A 20,770-nucleotide genomic window follows, 5' to 3' on the forward strand; every position below is an offset into this window, starting at 1 on the left:
AAGGGTGAAAGACATTTGCATGTTAATCGATGAAGCTGTTGTAATTCTAACTTTTTCTTCTGGACACGAAATAAAAAAAAAATTCAATTAGAGCAGAAATAAAGTCCACATATTTTATGCAGCAATGACAAGAATAAGCCAAAATGGCATTTACAGTCGGAATTTATACTAACAAGAAAAGCTTAATTAGTCGCGCGACTGAAAGATGTGGCCTTTCACAGCAGCGACATAAATATCGCTGTAATAACAAAATTGCCTCTCAGCTATGTATGGAAATTAAGGGGACTGATAAGATATTGCCATACATATTTAAGTAGAATGCTTCTGCTGGTTTTTTTTTTAAACTTTAATACGTTTTTACGTGTTTATAATTCGAGGAGTGCTGCTCAAAACATACAGCTGCGTTAAACTTTTCTTTAAAATACTCTCATGGAGGCCCTCGCATAAAAAATTCATATCTTAATACATATTTTTAATGAAAACATCTGCAAATCTTGTCTGCGGTGTCAGGAATATGCGCTTTTTTCTTTTTTACTCATAAATAAGTGCAAGCTTATCAAATTACTGACCCTGGAAGTTATTATCCTAATATTTCTTCGTTTTCTGGACTGCTAGCGTTACGTAGATTTTACTGGAGCAGTTATTTTGTTTCTCTGGTTGCTAGAACCTTCATGGTTTAAAGTTTCAACCAGCCGATTTGTAATTTTCCTCTTGAATATGCTGCTGTTAACAAAAGAGTTGAAAAATAACCGAAATAAACTGGTAAATGTTTTCATTTTCAATCTTGGTTACAAACAAATATTGTTATACAACGTCCGATTAAAATAAGATCTGAATAATCAACAAGTCTCAATGAAATACCTTATTTAGGGACTCGGATGCCATGTCATCACAAATTTTCCATACTCTCATCACGCCCATACATCTGTTCTCTTTAACGCTTGTGCAGAACCTGAATATAATGAAACAATTCAATACATGTTATGAAATTTCTACATGGAACAAAAAATTCAATTTGATCGCGAATAAATTCTCTTCAATTTCTTTATTGGGTGGGTAATATTTGAAATTTCCGTCTACCTAACTGAATATTTTTATTTTGCAAAGTAAAAGGTGAACAGAATAATCTTAAATTTACGGATAAATTGAAAGTAAATGGGAAAGATAGAAAAAAGCTGTTTTAAATTATACATCTAGCATTCACCGGCCAAATTGTTCATCTTTAAAAATATAATTTAAGACCAAAGAAAACTTTGGTCTTAAATTACATTATAACAAAGAAAACTAACACCAATATACATTTAAATGAATTTGGTCAGTAAGTTGTGTCCTAGTCCCAATCTTCAAGGATTTTTTCTCAACAGAAACTGTTTATTTAAAGAATCTCAATGAACGAAGTCAATAGACAACACCTTCCTTTCACGTGACATAATAAATCTGACATTAAATCGGATACCCGGCAGGAAGAGTTCCTCAGAATGATCAAGCCTGGCAGGAAGAGTTCCTCAGAAAAAGCTAGCAGCCAATGGTGCATCTCAAAACCACGAAAATCAAGCGTTCATTCATGGTCCAAAAGGAACGCTGCCAAATAGTTAATATACATCAAAACACAAACTGCAACTAAAGTATGGAGTAACTCCAGATAACACAATAAACTGATAATTTTCTCGGATGAAATTATCTTTCTTACATCTAGTAGGGTTGGCAGACATGCATGTTCTCATGTCTTTTTCTGAAATTGAAAAAAGTATAAAAATTCAAATACAACCTCAAGTTTCTTCAGGCTTCAACTACTCTTATTTCATGATACTCAAATGATAGAAATTCCAATATAACCTTTCGTGTTTGAGGTTACCATAAGAAAGAATACGAGGATCTAGGTGATCACAAAATCTCTTGGATAAGTAAATATGGGATGGTTAAAGTCCTTTCCTAATTTTAAAAATCTATAACTGAAACTGTAGGTCCTATTTAAGAATGTTTTTGGCATTGATTTAATGAACACATATGGGATTTCTTTTTTAAAAATGAAAAATTACTTCGAATTTTGACCAGAAGTAGAGAAAAAACGGATTAATTTAGAAAAATATGATGACCAAACCTCTAAGTCCGCTATTAATTGCTATCGATCAAGGTTGTGTTCATAGCTGCCTTCCAAAAGTCTGCTGGAATTAGATCAGCCGATCTTACAGACCAGGGATGTGAAAAATGACGAAGGATAATTCGCTCTTCGGTGAAGGTTTCTTGTAGGAGCTATTTGGACATTGCTGTCAGTAAGTCACATATACATTTGTGCATAAAAATTATATTTCCATATAACTCACTTCATTAATTTCTGGGAAAAGTTTGGTCCGCAACAGGCTAAGATATCGTATGACGTTAACTGTGCATGTCTCAAAATTCCCTCGACTGTTAAAAGTTCCAAACACACAGACCAATAATAGTGTGTCGTAAATCCATACCATTTTACTGTCTAGTGTAATTCTACAACGAGCGCATGAGGTTTCTCTAGCCTCAATTCGACAATTTGTACCTACCACAGACTTATCAAAGTGAATATGCACTTCATCCGTCCAGAGGATGTTAAATAACCATTCTGCATCGATCCATCGTACTCACCTTGTAAATCATCCACTGAGCGAAATCATAACGACTTTGATAGTCTTGTGTTTCCACTAGATGTAGAGGTTTAATTTTAGAACGAAACAAATGGAGGTCTACCTTTAAGGCTTTACGTAACATGCTCCTGGGAATACGAGTTACACGAGATGTATGAAGAGCACTGCAAAATCAATGAATTTGCTGGGGCTTGTTGTTTCCCTCAATTCCACGAATCACTTATTGTGATGCTGAAGGAAGGCCACTTATAGGCTTAAGATTTAGGTGTCCTACTTCGGACCCTTACAATATTATATGGTTGTTCTCTAACAACGAGGCGTCGAGACATATTTCTATCTTTGACACACTAAGAATTGCAATTACGCAATCACCATTCTTGGAATAAAGTTTAAGTGTAAGTTAAGTGTTTTATCTTTAGAACTTTTTACATTTTAAAATGTAAAAATGTTCTGCGATATATTGTCGCATATCGAAGAATCCTGGCGTCTCTTCAAGTGTCAACCACCAGAATTGCAATTCTATTAATGATATTGAGAAAGGCATATCAGGCTTATTGTCTAAGTTTGCAAATAATGCGGAGGTTGGCTGGGTGGTCAGTGTGTTCAGTATGCTATTGTGACAAAATCTAGAAAAATTTGATAGATGAGCTTAGAAATGGCAGTTGAAGTTAAACTTTAAGAAAGGTACGGCTGAAATGGATATCGCACGCAAGGTAGGGGAGAATGACGAAGGCCTCGGGGTAAATGTGTAGGCAGACCTGAAGTTCTCTGAGCAGCGCGGATGGGCTGCTAGAACTGCTCATGGAGTTTTGTCAATGACATATAGGAATTTTGCCAGCAGAAATAAGTTGTCTACAAGGCAATTTACTCCATTTCTTGAGTACTGCATACTGGTCTGGAAGTGTCGTTTGAAGAATGTGCATTTGTTAGATGCAGAGAAGAGAAACGAGATTAGTGAGGAGGGACAAAACGGTGCTTTTACCAAGAAAGGTGTGTTCAAATTGCAGAGTCTGGAGGATGGGCACTTTCCAGATTTTACTGAGATGTTTAAGGCTTTAAATGTACTGAGTAAGCTTAATGCTGATGGAATCCTTTCTCTTGTTGAGACTACACACGACAGGACATAGTTCCATCTGGTGTTGTGGAAGTGGGTAGTTGAAATAAATCGAAGGAAAGAATGAGCAGATAATACGAGAAGTGTTTTTTTTTTTCTGGCGTTGTATTAACTTGCTTTCTTTCCTCATTTACGCTATTGACTAACACAGTGAACTCAGTTAAAAAAATCCGGAACATTTACTAAAAACACCTGGAAATAAGAAAACAATCTGGCGATGATGGCATTGCTTTTCAATCCTTGGAAAAAAGGGTGACGCTTCTCTCTTCACAGAACATTATCAGGGCTAGCTTGTCCTTTAAAATGTATAGATAACTATACACATAATGCGATGTGTGTTAATTTTCACAACAGAGCCAACTTGCTAAGATGTACAACACCAGGGCTCACCGAAGTGCCCTAGTGTTGCACGAGAAGTGGCCTCCCAATATGTTAATCGACCATACGTTTAAAAGATGACTACCGTGACAGCCTGTTTCAGGCCAAACTGGTCCCTCGTCAACAAAGTCTCTAGTGGAAACATCAAAGAATAGTAAATTCTTTTTTTACTCTCCATTGCAAAAGTATTTTATCATTAATTTAAAGTTGGTGTTGTGGAAGTGTTATTTACTATCTTTCAGTCAATATACACTGGTGTTCAAAGAAAATGCATCATCCCTTAAAATTGTAACTGTCGTCCGAATAACTTAAGTATATGGCAATATTTCTAACAGATTGCATCAGATAAGATTGACACGCGTAGGTGCTAACGTAATATTACATCAGCTGTTAATTTCGGCTATATAAGCACGCTCTGCAAGAGTTGCACTCATTCCTTGCTTGTGTCAGGATGGCGAGTTACGTGCAGTTGACGCCATGAAGAAAGAGTTCTATCGTTGCTTTACATAAGGATGTTCTTCCAGTCATATTGCTTATACAGTGTCTTGTAATCGGTCGACAGTGAGTAGATTTCTTTCTAAACTCAAGAATATTGGTTCTGCTGATATGAAAAAAGAACCGAACGCAAACGAGTCTCTGCGCCAAAACAGGACTGCGTTTTGAAGCCTTAAAAACTGTAAAGCTTCTTCGTCTGAGCTGAAAAGAGAATGGGAAGAACATACAAGAGGTAGCAAGTGCAGTAACAGTCAGAAGATGCCTCTTCAAAAATGGACTTGTAGCCCGTCGTCCTAAAAGAAGCCCCTCCTCACACAAAAAAATGAAATGAAAGGCCCAATTAATTTGGTGTAAGGCGCATGTCAAATGGACCCCCGAGAAGTGGAAGTCAGTTATTTTCTCGGATGAGAAGAAATTCAACCTGCATGGCTCTGATGGGAGACAAAAGATTCGTCGTAGACGTAGTGAAGAATACCATCCAGACTATTGTGTCTACATTGAAGTTCCCTACCAGCCAAATGATTTTAGGGGTGCATTTCGTATCACCTGTAGTTTATAAAAGGTTCCGTAAATGCCAATGAATAGCTGGCTATATTGGAAGGCAAATTACTGCCAACCATTAGAGACCATTCATTTTAACCTGCCAAGTAACTGCATCTTTCAGGATGACTCCGCTCCTTGTCATCGGGAGAAAAGTTTAAGTAGGCACTTCTGTAGTTACTTTAGCTTCATTTCTGCATTAGAGGTTCGACAGTAATGTGTTTACATTTGTTACAGGTGAAAAAAATGGTTGAAAGAATGGGCCATTACAACTCTTAGCTGGCCAGGAAACAGCCCGGACCTGAATCGTGGAATCTGCAGTTGCCAAAAAGAAACCAAAGACCCTTCGTTAACTTCATAATTCGTGTTTGGAACCACGAACTACCAGTTGATTATCTTCAGAAATTGATCTTGTCAATGCCTCGATGGTGTGCTGCTGTCATCGGGGCCAGAGGCGGTTCAACTGAATATTAGTTTGCACCAGGTGAACTTTTCATTTTGTTTTCCATTTAAAATGATAAACCGAAGAAAATTGAGGGTTTCTGATAACATTTCAGCTACAATTGTCGTGTTTACCAAAACTGTTGTATAAAGGTTGTAAATGCTCATTTTGGAATATTGTGAGAGCACCTGATATTACTCAGCTTTGTCTTAACTATTAATAAATATCTTTTGTTTATATTTCTATTTGTGATGCTAGTCATTAATGTAACATATCATCGCGAAAAAGGGTTAGAAATGTGAAATTCCTAAGGGATGCACTTTCTTTGAACACCAGTGTAAAAGTTTACAGATAAATTTAATAAATAAATTTTCATTTATTGCAACTACAGCAAGCCCATCACAGCACTAGGCTAGGGGCATTAATTCAGTACAAAGGAGACAAATATATATATATAAAATTACATAGCATATTCTATATATACATTAACAACGATATGAATTATAATGATCAAAAATATATATTGCAGAACATCACATTTGGCTCTGGATGTAGTTACTGGGTTGTAGGTAGGCAGCTGTTTGTATTTCTCATAATTTGTTTGGAAATGAGACTCCTGTAGGCTTCAGAGTTGAGCAACCTCTTACAATCAATGTTGTGATAATTTATGAGGTGAAGGGATGCATTGGGGAACATCCTGTCCATTTGTTTTAGTCTGGAGAGTTTGGATTTGAATTGTTGTTGGTTTCTTGAGTTTTCTCTGTTGGTGGGAGCTATTATGTTGGCCAGGTTTGGTGAACTGGATGCAGAAGTAATTAACTTAGCAAGAAGCATGACTCCAGACTCGTTGATCATCTGTTGCAGAGGCTTTGTTTTTAAGTTTTTGTAAAGCTGTTGCCTGGATATTGTACGGGGAAAACGAAGTTTATTGTTCAGCCATCTAAGAACCCAATACTCTAGGGAAAGGAATTTTTTTACGGTAACTTGAGGAGCGCCAGACCAGATTTCGGAGGCATAAGACAGAATGGGAAAAATGCATCTCTGAACATGGTTAATGACTGTTGTAAATGCCTTAAAACTATTTATTAAGAAAGTTATTTCATCTACCCATGTGTATTGTGTCTGTAAATTGCGGTGTTCTCTGGTGTCGATTTTCTTACTTTGCTGGGCAAACAATCGCCAGCTTTTTCACGTCAAAACATTCCTAGCAACGCCTGAGATCAACTAACTCAATCACGGAGTGAAAACGCCCATAAGTTTCTTGCGTCATCGACGGGATTCGAAACCGATCCTTTTCCACCCTGTGTGGGAGGACAGTGGCGATACCACTGTGCTACCGCGCAGTCAAATAAATACCTTAGTGTAATTTTCATTGAAGTGTGGCTATTGAAAACCTCTCCATCACTATGTACTCAATCATCGAGGTGCCCGATTTTAAATTGCAGATAAAAAAACCTTCAGAAGATATGTGATAACCATCCAGCATCCACTAATGGAGACCACATAAATACGTTGTACAACAGTTCGGTGCATGACAATTTTTGTACGAGACAATTTGGTGAAAGACAATTGGTGGATACCATAATTCGGTGAATTCTTTGGTGTATGGCAAAGCAAGCCAGAAAATGCAAACTTTTAATATGCCGTGCTGCGAATGGTGAATTTAGTGATCACAATACCGTTCTCGATATTTCATATTTTTGATGGAGCGTACTATCCATCTTCGTTTTAAATGCACGTTCTACTCTTTTAGGACATCTTATTTAAAAACTGCCACGGACGGGTGACAGGGATACAAGAGAACCTTGTTCGCACTTTACCTTTCATTTCTGTAAGTTGCATTCTTCAGGAAATTTATATGGTGGGGGGGGGATGTATCAGAGGCCTAAAGAGTTCATTAATGGATGCCGGCTGGTTTATGCGCATCTTCCGACATTCTGTTTGCAACCCACGATATAGTTTTTTATAGAAAGAAGTTAGTATTAGGCTAGTACCGTGGATGGATTAAGAGTAGGCGAGAGCGCTTCCCTGGAGATTGCGTAGGAGTCTGAATTGGAGTCAGAGTCCTCTACATCGAAAAACACTCTGGCCAGTAAGGCGTTTTCATTAGGGCCCGAGACTGTTCTCGACGAGCCTGACTAAGGGCTGGTATGTTGGTCTGTTCCTTTAACCTGGTTTCTGCAGATCTTACAAAGAATTGTCTTGGACCTCCATTAATGATCTCCAGTTATGGTTCCTAGAATTATCTTCGTATGTATTTCCTGTAAATTAAAACTGTAAGTGTAGTGTGTATCTTGATTTTCGCCCCTCAACCAATCCATGCTACTAGAATAGTAGCAAGTACTTTTTATAGGATCATAATTAAAAAGTAGATGCTATTGTAATGGGGTTTCAGGAGCAGCAGAAACCAAGGCCATATTCCTCCGTGTATACTGTTCGTAAATTAAAACTGGCGTGGTCTTCGTCCTCGATTTTCTGGACGAAAAACCCAAGTTTCCGGGAGAAAAATCCATGCTATCCTCGCCTAACTCAGCCACGTTGTGAAAAAGACCCATAAAATTCCCCACTTCATCGACGAGACTAACTCAGGTCTTTTCTACCCTGTGTGGGGAGGACGGCGATTCTACCAACTGTGCTACCCACGAGGTTAAAAAGTAGAATGCGCTTCAAATTAAGTAGATTAAATAGTCTATCAAAATATAAAGGACCACAGTATCCTTACTTTATTTACCATTTACAACATGGCACATGTTGTAAATGGTTCACGTTTTTGACTTTTAAGAAATCTTCTCAGAATTACTGAAATGTATAAAGACAGGGATTCAAGTGTATAGACATTAGATATTACCAAAACTGATATTGCTCTACGCCGAAACTTCAAATAAGAAACGAAGGCCCATTCACGACCTTTGAAATTACAGTAATATATGTGCTTGCTTGTCCAATAAAATAGACACTGGAATTCATCTTTTATGTATACTGATGAATAAAATTAGTACCTCAGACTACTTTATATTTAGCAAGGACTTGACGTAAAAAAACTAGTAAAGTAATGATATGAAGCAACAAAAGTGATTAAGTGGATTTGAAGCTGGGCAAAGCCATAATTTCGAAGGCGGCATTCGGTCCAAGTGCTACATTCTGAAGTGCTTTACACGATCTTCTAATAAAAGATCAATTTTGAGGAAGCCGTTAAAGAATACTTGAACCTGTACACAAAAAATGACTATTCTAAGAGATTTAATGCTAAAGTGGAAAAATAAAAAGCCGATAAAATATTGGGGGGAAGATAAAAGAAAATGATAATGGAGAAGACTTATTGAAATATGAGTCCCGGAATCAAAAAATATCTCTTTTCATCACAGTGAGTTATAAGATGAACCCTGGAAGGAAACTAAAATCAATAATGATTACGGTATCCCTCGCTAGAAAAATTCCTTTCGTGGCAGAAATATGAGCGAATCATTATCCGTTGACCACAGCATTGTTATGTTGTCCCTAGTTCTAAAGAACATCTCCACGACTAAACAGTGAAGCTGCTGTGATTGAAAACCTGCATTCTTTAAGAAGACATTACAAAAAAACAATAGCAAGCTCGTTTAGAATAGAAAATAAGTTCAGAAATTGTTATTTATAAAAGCAAAGAAAATAACCAGTAATTGAGGAAAATGGCAGATGGAGAGAAATGGCAGATGGAGAGAAATGGATCATCTGGTCGATATGAACGGGATCAAAAAACGGCTGAATGAATTTTAAAGAAAGTGATGGTCTATGAAATATGTATTAGTGGCAAATAAAATGCAGTCCTCCAGCTCTTCTGAAACGCCCTCCTCTCCAAAAGAGTTATTTTGGGTAAATCGGAATTAGCAGAAACGCAACTCAAACCGGCGTCTGTCTTTCGCGTATTTGGCTGTTTATTCTGGCTGTTGGATTTTAAGAATCCTGCACCTCCATCTAGGACTAACTACCCCAGCCCTGTTCTTGGAAGGTCCTTGTTTCATAAACGCATTCCAACTCAATTTTCTCAAGTTGAATAGCCAATATTCTACCACGAACTCTGCCTTCCCTGAAAAAAAATTATTAATTACGGCATAGCTGAACTTTCGCCTGTCTTTTCAAAAACTGCAATTAACCACACAGCAAATTAAGCGATAGAAAATCATAGACACGAAAATAAAATCGACATAATGGTGGACAAAAGCTAACGTACTGAAGAAAAAAAAGTACAATAGTTTGCAAAATACTGAAATTTGATAAAAGTGAATGAAATTCGGCATGGAAAGACAAAGAAACAGTACTCTGTGGAATTATGGGTAAGACATGGGATTTCTAAACATGCAAATTACCTCCTATGTACCTGAAAATCAGTATTCAGAGAGAGTTTCACACCCAAATGGGGAGTATGAGCCCTTGGAAACCAGACAACATTCACTGAGCTTTCATGCTATTAATGGAAAGGTTTAAGGATCCCGGTGTGATACGAAACGCACTCGTCAAGAAAAGCGGTCTCACTCAAATCAATGATGGTGGGTAACGAATGAAAATTGTCTCTATACCTGAATCCCATATATCTTCAAGGAATTCAGTTATAGAGACATCTTTGTCCACTCCATTAGGAAATTATCGCTCTGAAGCATGCCAAGTTCCGCGTGAGTAATGCTCCACGGAAAGTATGTGGAAAAGCTTCGCTTCATCGACCTTTAGAAGGAATTGGGCTTAATGCACCTCTAAAATCATAGGAATCAAGGATTTCTTCCTTGCATCTGGCAGCACTCAGTTGATCTCTCGAAAATTTACCGCCATTCATGCATTTCATACAATGAAGACTCTCCTTCACCTCAGCAATCCCCTTAGCTGACGTTTATGGATTGGTTTCGCCCCCCCTCTTATAAGGATAAGTCGAGAATCTGAACATAGACTGAATCTGAATATAACGCTGGACCATTGTGCTTAGCTTCAATGAGCACGTTAGCGACATTATTTGAACGGGTCTTATCTGCACTGAGATAAGAAACAAATTATGGATCGTCTTGCAGATAAGGAAACCTCTATAAATCTAAGGGATACAGTTCGAAAGGAGATATTCAGTCCTGAAGTGGCTACAAACTCGAAAGACAGCTGCTTTTATCGTCTGCCGATAAAATCCAAAGTCAGAATCAAATATCGGTGAACTACTAGTGTGGTGACCTTTAGGCGACTTTGATACGAGTACGCAATTTCAATTTTATTTATAAATGGTGTAAGCAACTAACTTAACTTTAGTGTATGATTCTGTCCTCTAAATGCCATTACTGCACTTTAAATTGTAAAATCACCGAGATTTACATATCCTAATCTAAACAAACCCAATCCTGCAACTCATAAGAACTATTAATTCACTTCCAGACCTAATTCTTCAGGCTATGATGTCATTCTATCATTTATTCTTAGAGTCCGACTCCGTAGTCTTCGTGGTAGCACAGTTGGTAAAATCGCCGTCCTCCCAACACCAGGTGGAAAAGACCCGAGTTAGAGACCCGCAGATAAAGTGAGGAATTTATGGGATTTTTCACAATGTGGCTGAGTTAATCGATTTCAGGCGAGGGCAGCACGGTTTTTCTTCCGGAATCTCGAGTTTTTCATCCAGAAAATAGACGGTATATACTGAACAATTATGGCCTTAGTCGCTGATACTCCAAAAAATAAATAAATAACCCTACTACTAGTTCCACTCCCTGCAGTGGAGATACATTAGTGGCGTTAATTTAAAACATTAAATTAAAATTACGTTCTCTCTAGCCAGGAACGTTTACAAAGTGGCTGTCCCAAAATCTCTGAAGTTTATTCAATTGGAAAATCCTCTTATGCCTGCTAAACGTTTGTTCAGTTCCTCCTTCTAGAAGTGACCCTAGATCGTACCTGCACGTCCTCCTCAAATCCACTTGGTCTTGCGTAGAAGAGCGACAGTTACTAACCTCCTTGCAACCACACAGATAACTTTTGACTCAATCCATAATGCAGGTGAGGTAAACATTACGTTTCTAGACATATGCAACTTCTGGTACTGCTAATCCCGGAACTGTTATCAAGTGATAGATAGAATACTACTTCATAAGTAGCCATATTCTGGACTCTCTCTAGTCTCCTTACCGAAAGGAAAGTGCACTTCGCAACCCGATCAAACATTCAAAAATCCATCTACGTCCATAAGGAAGTTTACTTTTGGAGCTTAATCAATCATTAACACCTTCGTCATTAAGAAGCCAAATTTCCTCGCATATAATGATGATATAAAGAACTCATCAACTCTGGAGATTATATCCAATTTATATATATATTTCTGCAATTTGTTACTTTCTTAACGGGTGCCAAAAATTCCCACGTACTTTCAAAAAATTGAAGTTTTAGCCCGGGTCTAAATGAGTAGGTACTGTATAGCGGAATACGGTATTTGAAAATTTACTAATCCATACAGATTTAAGAATATTTTGAAACAGGAACAAACACTGAAATCGTTTTGCGTGTTGAACTTTACTTTCCCCACCCCAATAACTGGACGTTTCCGTTTGAGCGTTCGTAATCGATAAATCAAAAATCTACGGAGGCATCTCAAATCACAGAATCTCCTTGATTATGTGCGACAGTAACTACTTTATTAGATGTAGAGAAAAGAAATGAGGGCATCTAAAATAAACTTTGGGACATGGACACAAAAAACTAGAATATTCCACTTTAGCGAAGTTCGATACTTGGGACAGGGACGTGGGTGGTACCACATGGAGGGCTGCTCCCAAACATTACTGCAATTACTTAGAAAAAGAAAATGGAGCCCAATAAGAGGGTTTAATGACGTGAAATTTTTCTTTTTTTCTTTATTAAATGAAAAAGATTTGCTTATTGACAATGAAAGGTTTTTGTTTTTTTTTTTTTTGCCAGGAAGGAGACTTCTGCAACTTCGACATAATGTTAAAATAAAGTACTTCAAAAAATAAATTTAATCCAGATTGGCAAAACAATTAGAAGTTGAAGCAAACAGAAAGAAGAGCGACATTGTACAACCTAAAACATCTACGACTCAGCGAACATAATTAAAAACATTTCGTGGGCGAAATTAAAGTCCGTGGATAAAATTTATAAAAGGTGGTAGAAAAGAAATTAACAAATATAAAGGGTGAAACAGAACTTCAATATGGAAATGATAATTTTAGCATAAAAAGAAATGGATTAAGAGTTCATTCCACAAATTGTCAACATTTGTCTTTTCTCTGGGAAAGTTTCAGAGGCAATGTTTGTTGAAACTTGATTAATTCTTGAGAAGGAAAATCGTAATTAAAGATTCTAAACAGAGTGATTTACTGTTTGAAGTTGGAAAGTTCCATCAGCACGCTTCTCTCGGATGGTGAAAAATCTCACCATCAGGAACACGCCACACTGAAATACATTTTCTTAGTTTGTCAAAATTTACCTGCAAGGAAAAAGCAACTAGCTAACATTAATCACTTGGTAGAATTTCTGCACCAAATGGCTAATATTAACTAATTTGAATAATGAGTTCATAATTATTTTTTTTCCCATTCGCTATTTCTTATACATGGCAAAATAATTGCAAGAAACTCAATTTCGCGTAAAAATTAAATCGACTATATGCACTATTAGCAGAAATGATCTAATTTCTTCATAGAATAATAAATGGTTCATTGAAATATTGGCTGATGGTCAATCCTAGCGTGTGATGAAGCACCACTAAACAAATTAGTTCACTTAAAATACCTGTGGATCGTTAAGAAAAATGACCTGGTCTTCTGAGGTGCAAGTAATAGATACACTAGCTACATGTTATCCAGAGTATTAGAAATTATTTAATAATGTGCCAGCTGAAGGTTTTCGCAAAGTGATAAATCTTAGAAGTTCCAAACGCTGTACACCAGTTCCTTATGTCATTCTACGTGTATGTTGAAATTCATTCCGCTTGGAAATGCGCACAATGAATTTCAAGATTGACAGTTATAAATATTAACCAATCTACTTTGTCAATTGTAAATGGCAATCAACCTTCTGTAGCCTCACTCGCACTCCAGCACGACAACACAGGTTGAGAAGTTTCCAACTTATTATTTTGACAAGAATAAAACATTAATATGATATTAAAAGAAAATGCAGTAAAAAACATAAGATCAAGCAAATGAGACCAAATAGCATTTCTTCACGGTTGACTGATGGGCCACCGTTATTGGCCCGCAGAGTATACAGCATTTTGGAAGCAGGCCAAATCTTTTTTGGCACTCAAGGTGGTAAAAGTCGTCATATATACGCAAAGTGAACATTGTATCTATCTGTTAACTCCAGATGATAGTATTACAAAAAGGTCGTATAAGAGGAATCTTTGAACCCTTTGATGTACCTCCAAATTAGGCAAAGATACGTCAGAGTTCAATAAAGTTGCCTGATTAGAAGTTACTTGACGGTAGCTGAAAGTTGCCTTTCATCTACTGTCAAGAGAATTCGCTATGACAGTCAAGAAGTTTCTTAGAAGTGGTTGTGGGATAGCGTCGATTCCACAGAAACTTCCACATGAATATATTGAATTGACGTTTCTATGAAATGACTTACTATCAAGCGAGTAAAGTTAGAAGGTTCAGTATCTGTAAATTGTGTGCATTCTTTAGTCAGTTTGCCTTTTTTGTTCAATATAAAACTGAGATTCGGTTATAGTGAGGGAAAAAAACCACAAGAATTCCTTTGCCTTATAGACGGTCAGCAATTTTTATCCACAGATACCAACAGTTTTAGAGTTTGGTAGGGTTGCTGGTAGACAGCGATCTTTAGCGAATTCATGTTGAAGTGGTGCAATGTATGAATCGCTGTACCAATTTGAGAGGCACATGTTGACAATGGCGTGTAAAATAAACTTACAATTCTGTAGTAAAATGGCATCGCAATATACTTTTAGGGAAAAAACCCTAAATGCTGATGTTTTACATTTTCCGATGAAAACTGCAATACAACTGTTATTGTACTCCGCATAAATCCAAGCTAGATGAAATTCAAAGTTGTGCTTAAAAATTCTCATCAAGCTTGGGTTTATTTGGGGTACTTCAGGATTAATATCAGCATTTCCGTATGCTCCAAAAATCAATGTTTTCCATGGCACTCTAGATAATATTCCATCAAGGCAGTACCATCTGTCAAAATCCCTTAATTATAAACTATGTTATTCTACTGAAAGCAAAAAGTTTAAAGAAATTATAATACGAGTCACCGTTCAGCGTATTCATATTTAGGCTATCGAAAGAAATTTCTTCGAACTGCTTAACAAACTTGGAGTCATTTCCAATTTGGAAAACGGCTACTAATTGTATGGATGTTTGCAATTTGATACTCACTAATGGGAGGCGCTATTATGAACCAGATATTTCGCCAGTTTTATCTCGGCTCCCCAAACTACAAAATAATTTAAGAATATATTCACAATTAAAAACGAATCTTCGGTTTTAAATACATAAAAATACGCAAACATCTGCACAAGACGCTACTATACTTAGCAATAAAAAAACTTAAGATCACTGATGCTTGTATTCTTACAAGCGTGGTCCGTGATAAAACGAAAGTAGATGGAAAGTAATTGATCGTATTAAGTGCGAGCTATGTCGTAATGAAAGTTCCATTTTGTATCGGAAGTATGAGAAATAGGTGCGTTAGCGAATACGATCAATATCGCGCCAGTTATCGTGCTCATTAACTGGAACATTCACCACTGTAAATTATCAGAAAACCTGAACGAGTGTAATTTCTCACAAATGAACATGCAAATCAAATTATTAGAGTGCAGGGGTTAGATTCTGCATTCCCGTTACTGTTGAATACCACCAGGAGAAGGAGCACACGAGGTATTAATACTGTGGCAGGATGAGATAAAGAACGCGGAATCTCCTGACAGCCATATTAAATAGGCATCAATACTTCAACCTGGAAATAGGTTCGGCTTAGAGTAAAGCATCAGCATTGCGGGTACTGAAATCCCCGCAAATGTGGGTGTTAAATGCAAACAGACCCTGCCTGTGGAAGATCTATCTGATTAAGCAGCCTCGGCAGTCCAATGGCCATACCGAGAAGGAGAATAGCGCAGATGTCATCAAATTTAGAAATTACGATGGCACAGGTACATACCACGATCGAATAAAGTACCGATCTTCCTCCTCTATGGTGGTGCTCGCTGTCCTAAGAATGTTTGCACACTGAAAGGCTAGGCGCAGTTTCGAGATGCGGTTTGAACTAGGAAAAGCATCCGGAAATAAGTACATCCTCTATTCCACATGACGAAGCAGGAGAAAAGCTAGAAATGTATTGGATGCTTCAGATTGTGAGGAACGAAAAAAACCATCGCAACTACAGCAGCAAAGGAAGCATAAATCGCTGAAATACATAAATGTTAAAGTTCATTATTCGACCGCTGTAAAAACAAATGTTACGTTTATACTTCCACACGACTACATAAGTCAGGGGAATTTAAAACTAAATATATATATATATATATATATAAAAAATCACTTCAATTCGAAACTAGCGTTTAAACTCTTTGCTAAGTCAGCCCTCATTTTTTTTTAATTTGTAATACATGAGACAAAACGAAGAAGACAAAATATCAAAATAAATCTAAAAGTAATTTTATAAGGTTGCCAAAATCTGCTAAAAAACATTTTGTCTCAAGCAGATTATCACAACGCCCAATTATGCTGATAATGTGGTGATTTATCTCGATATCTCCTATAGGATAAACTAACTCGTGACTTGATATTAGCATTAGTTGAGGCATGATGCAAGAAAGCAAGCTTATAGAGCATCACCCAAAAAAAAAAAAAACCTTCCCATTTCACCCATCCAGTCACTCCAAATGTTTGTCTAATTCAGCCTTAAATTTATTTAAGCCATCAACTTACACAACTGATGGAAGTCTGTTCCACCAACCAACCACCCGCTGGCTAAAAGCAAACTTCTGCACATCTATTCTACAACTGTCTTTCCTCAATTTGAATCTATGCCCCCTCAGGTTCTTAGTCTAAGCAAGCGAAAGTATTCCATCAGCATTGAGCCTGCTCAAAGCATTCAAAGTCTTGTACACCTCAATCAGATCACCTCGCAGGTGCCTAGTCTCCAGATGCTGCTACTTGCAGAATTTGAGCTTCTCTTGGTAAGAGCACCCCTTTGTTCCCCCTCACCAATCTTGTTTTCCTTCTCTGTACTCGTTCCAGCAGCTCTACATCTTTCCTAAAATGAGGCCTCCAGACCTGTACGCAGTACTCAAAGTCTGGCCTGACCATTGCCTTAACATTTCTCCAGTAAGTGACAATTTCTCTCAAACACACCTTCAAAAATTAAATTTATAATACCTTGCGCCTCTGTCTAAATTTGACATCTCCCTGTGTAGCGAAACTCCCTTTTCATCAGCATAACGGCAATGGTAGATACTCATTCATAGCATACCTGATATAAATCTATAAACGTAATTTCTTAATCAGCGGTGGTGGCGGGTCATCTGACAGGTAACTCTTAAATATCTCAGTATAATTACAGAAGAAAACTATAGTTCTTTCGGCTGAGATCCACTAACTACAGCTCAAATGAAAAAACCGGGTCTCCCAACATGTTCCCCCCGCCTTTTTTTTTTTTTTTTTTTTTTTTTTATTTATTATTATCTTTCATCACTAGAAGGATGAAGTTCGGTCTAATCTTGAAACCCGAACACAGACATTCTCTCAGATATGCCAGACAAGCTGTACTTGCTACCTGGGAGTCGAAAGCGCTGATGGAACTGATATTCGGGTGACACTCAAGTCAACTGAACCCAATTTCGGCGAAATCCAGACAGATTTCTGCTTGCACCTTCGCGATGGTAGGACTGTTAGTAATCCTGGGGATAACCTCCATGCACAAGTACATGGTGGGTGACCACCCAGGTGTGAATAAACGTAAGCAGGGGTCGAGGTGTGGCGCCCACACCACATAGAGGAATGCCGCCCCTCTGTGCTACCAAACAGTACTAGGTGGTGGATGACTTTCATCAATCGGTGCAATACCACCACTTTGCTAATTGGAGGCCTGAAGTGGTGGAACCCATGTTTAGTCTCTAGAGCTAAGTTCCGGTTAACCCTTCCCTATCTCTTCCATCATGCAGTATGATTGATGACTTTTGAGGTTATGATGAATATCATGGAGAGATCCAATCTTCTTTATATTTCGAGGGTACAGCTCTAAAACGGTGTTAGCAAGCCGGCCGCTAGTTAGTACACCGGACCGAACCTACTGGTAACTCTCTAGGAGGCTTCCGGATCAGCTAGTGTATAATCTTGCTGCCTCTACTCTGCCAGATAGTGACTGGAGGGAGTCCGAGTAGTGTGTATGCAGGGAGAATTGTCGAGGCCACGTTATGTCAAGGATCTGGGTATATTCTTACCACGTGTACGCCATATCCAAAAATTTCATTACTTCATACAGCATGTCCCACCCACTTTTTCTTACTATTGAATATACCATGAATTGTCAAACTAATAGAGCAAGCTTATCTGCGAAAAGATCTAAACCTCCCAAGCACTTCCTAATTCATTTCACAAATATACGTGGTCTCAATCTAATCTCAACGATGTCCATTTCCACTTGCATTTTTCTTTTATGTACACACACACACACACATAATATACATTTTCAAGATTTATACATTAATTTATAAACAAGATTTATATACAATTTAAAATATACAGTCTCATGTGGGAACATCTGTATGTGTGTGTGTATTTAAGTTTCCGGGTGGCTCCTAGGCTAAAGCTCAACTCCACCTTGTCCTCTGTTTTGGTACAGCAACTCTGAATAGCGGGCCTGGAAAAGTGTAAATTTGGGTGTGAGATGTTAAGTATGTGTTCTGGTTTGTGTGTCGAGCCACTTTTCCACCAGGGAGCAGCCAACAGCTGGGCAGCTGCTGCCTGGTGTCCAACCCTGGCACTAAAATCCAGGACTGGGTCTATTATTATCACCTGTGATGTGCGAAAAGCACTAAGTCCCGCACCCACTGGAGGTAGTGCAATACCAGTGGGTGCCCGCAATCCCGCTCCCAGGTAGCCAGCAAAAGAAATAAATTAAATAAAATAGTAAAAACAATAAATAAAAATAGTTATAAAAAAAATAAAATAGTAAAATCCTTACTGAAAAAAAAAAATTCCACTTGCAGTCTGCAAAAACCCCATGTACTTTTTCTGACAGAATCTCATATTGGTTGATTCAAATACTGCTCATCTCAGTTGCCTAAATTATTCGCTGTATGATTCCTTTCGCTTCAAAGATGGTACTTGTGCATATGTCCGTTCCGATATTCCCTGTCAGAGACTTGGCAATTTGGAATCTCCTCTCTTTGATCTTCTCTGGCTTAAAATCTCTACCTCATTGTGTCAAATTCATCTGTTGTCTCTACCGTTCTCCCAACTCCACTAATCATTTGGAGCTCTTTGACTTCCTCTCTTTGCAACTTGACTTTCTCCAGTCCAACTTTCCTAATAGTGAAGTAATTTTCCTTTTTACAACTCCAGCTGGCTTCCGTTTTCTAGTCACACCGACCACCTGGTCGAGATGCTGAGGCTTTTGCAATTACTAATGACCTTACAAGATTGTTCATTTACCTACCAGAATACCGGACAATCCTAAACATACAGCCAACACGCTTGATCTTTTTCTCACAAACAACCCTTCTAAGTACACAGTCGAAGTGAGAGGTCATTTAGGCACTTCAGATCGCAACTTGGTGATTGCCTCTTCTCCAATGGAGCCTTTATCTCATGGCGATTCCCAACCTCGTGTTGTTTGGCATTACAAGAATGCAAAATGGAATGACCTGCGAGATTTCTTTTCTTCATTTCTTTGGTCGGATTATTGTTTCAAAACTTCTGATATCAACGTTTGCTCAGATCGTGTCGGTGAAATTATTCTTGTAGGAATGGAATCCTTTATTCCACACTCCACTTTAAAAGCTTGTACTTTATCTAAACATTGGTTTTCCAATAAATGTGCTAAGGCTGTTCAAGAGAAGAATGTTGCATATCGTTAATTGGTTTGTTTTCAAATCTTTAGATTCATTTTCAGCCTACACCAAAGCTCACAACAATTTTAAAGCAGTTGTTAATCAATTCAAACTAGATTTTAAACAGGCTAAGAGTAGAAAACTTGCAGCTTGCACTAATGGTAGCCGAGAATTCTGGTCTCTTGCCAAAACTATTGGCCGTAACTTTCGTCCATCTCTACTCCCAGGTCTGTCAAAACCAGATGGTTCTGTTGTCACTTCGGCCAAGAATAAAGCTGATCTGCTAGCATCCCATTTTTCTTCCAACACACGTAATTAATAATCTTGGTTGTTGTTGTTGTGGGGGTTTCATGGCGCATAAGCTACTTTGGCTATAATGCGCCATAATAATCTTGGTAAAACACCTCCCACCATTCCTAGCACGCTCCATTCAATGCCTCCTATGGTCTCCGTCGAAAGGGAGGTCACAAGGATTTTGACGAATCTTGATGCTAAGAAAGCTCCAAGTCCCGATGGTATTTCTCTACTTGTTCTCAAAACCTGTGCTGCTGAATTTACTCTTATTCTTTGCCGCCTTTTTTCACTTTCTTATTCCAAAATTGTTTTCCTTCTGCTTGGAAATTTGCTCATATATGCAGCCAGTTCCTAAAAAGGGTGACAAATCACTCCTATCCAATTATCGTCCCATTGCAATTACTTCTACTCTTTCTAAAGTAATGGAGAAATCAATTAACCGCCAACTCTTAAACTACCTAGAAACCTTCTGGCTGATCAACAATCGCCAGTATGGATTCCGTCAGTGTTGATTCACTGGTGATATTCTGGTTTATGTTGCCCATTTATTCGAACTGCTTGTGTTTCCACGAACATTTATGCCCATAAAAGTTCGTGGAAACACAAGCAGTTGTTCTTGACATCTCAAAGGCTTTTGATCGTGTTTGGCATAAAGGTCTTCTAAACAAGCTTCCATGTGTAATTGGTTATCCAGTTTTCTCTCTGATCGCTCACTGAGGGTGATGGTAGATGGCTCTCTGTCTTCTAACTTCTCCACTAATGCCGGTGTGCCTCCAAGGTTCAGTTCTTTCCCCCACTCTTTTCCTCTTCTTCCATTGACTGGAAATCAAATCCTATCCATAGTTTTG

The 20,770-nt window shown here is 38.0% G+C and overlaps 1 protein-coding gene across 2 annotated transcripts in view; it reads right to left on the reverse strand.

Moving 5' to 3' along the window:
• The window catches only part of LOC150084527 (junctional adhesion molecule 2A-like), a 204,347-nt gene that overhangs the window by 72,638 nt on the left and 110,939 nt on the right, over window positions 1–20,770 (reverse strand). For both annotated transcript variants that reach the window (XM_090375291.1, XM_090375290.1), the window contains one exon: window positions 862–952. The gene's annotated coding sequence lies outside the window, so the exon portion shown is untranslated. The remainder of the gene's footprint in view (window positions 1–861; window positions 953–20,770) is intronic.

Source organism: Mastigoproctus giganteus, chromosome 6 (genome assembly GCF_048544385.1).
Source record: "Mastigoproctus giganteus isolate SK-2022 chromosome 6, ASM4854438v1, whole genome shotgun sequence".
Classification (NCBI taxonomy): Eukaryota; Metazoa; Arthropoda; class Arachnida; order Uropygi; family Thelyphonidae; genus Mastigoproctus; species Mastigoproctus giganteus.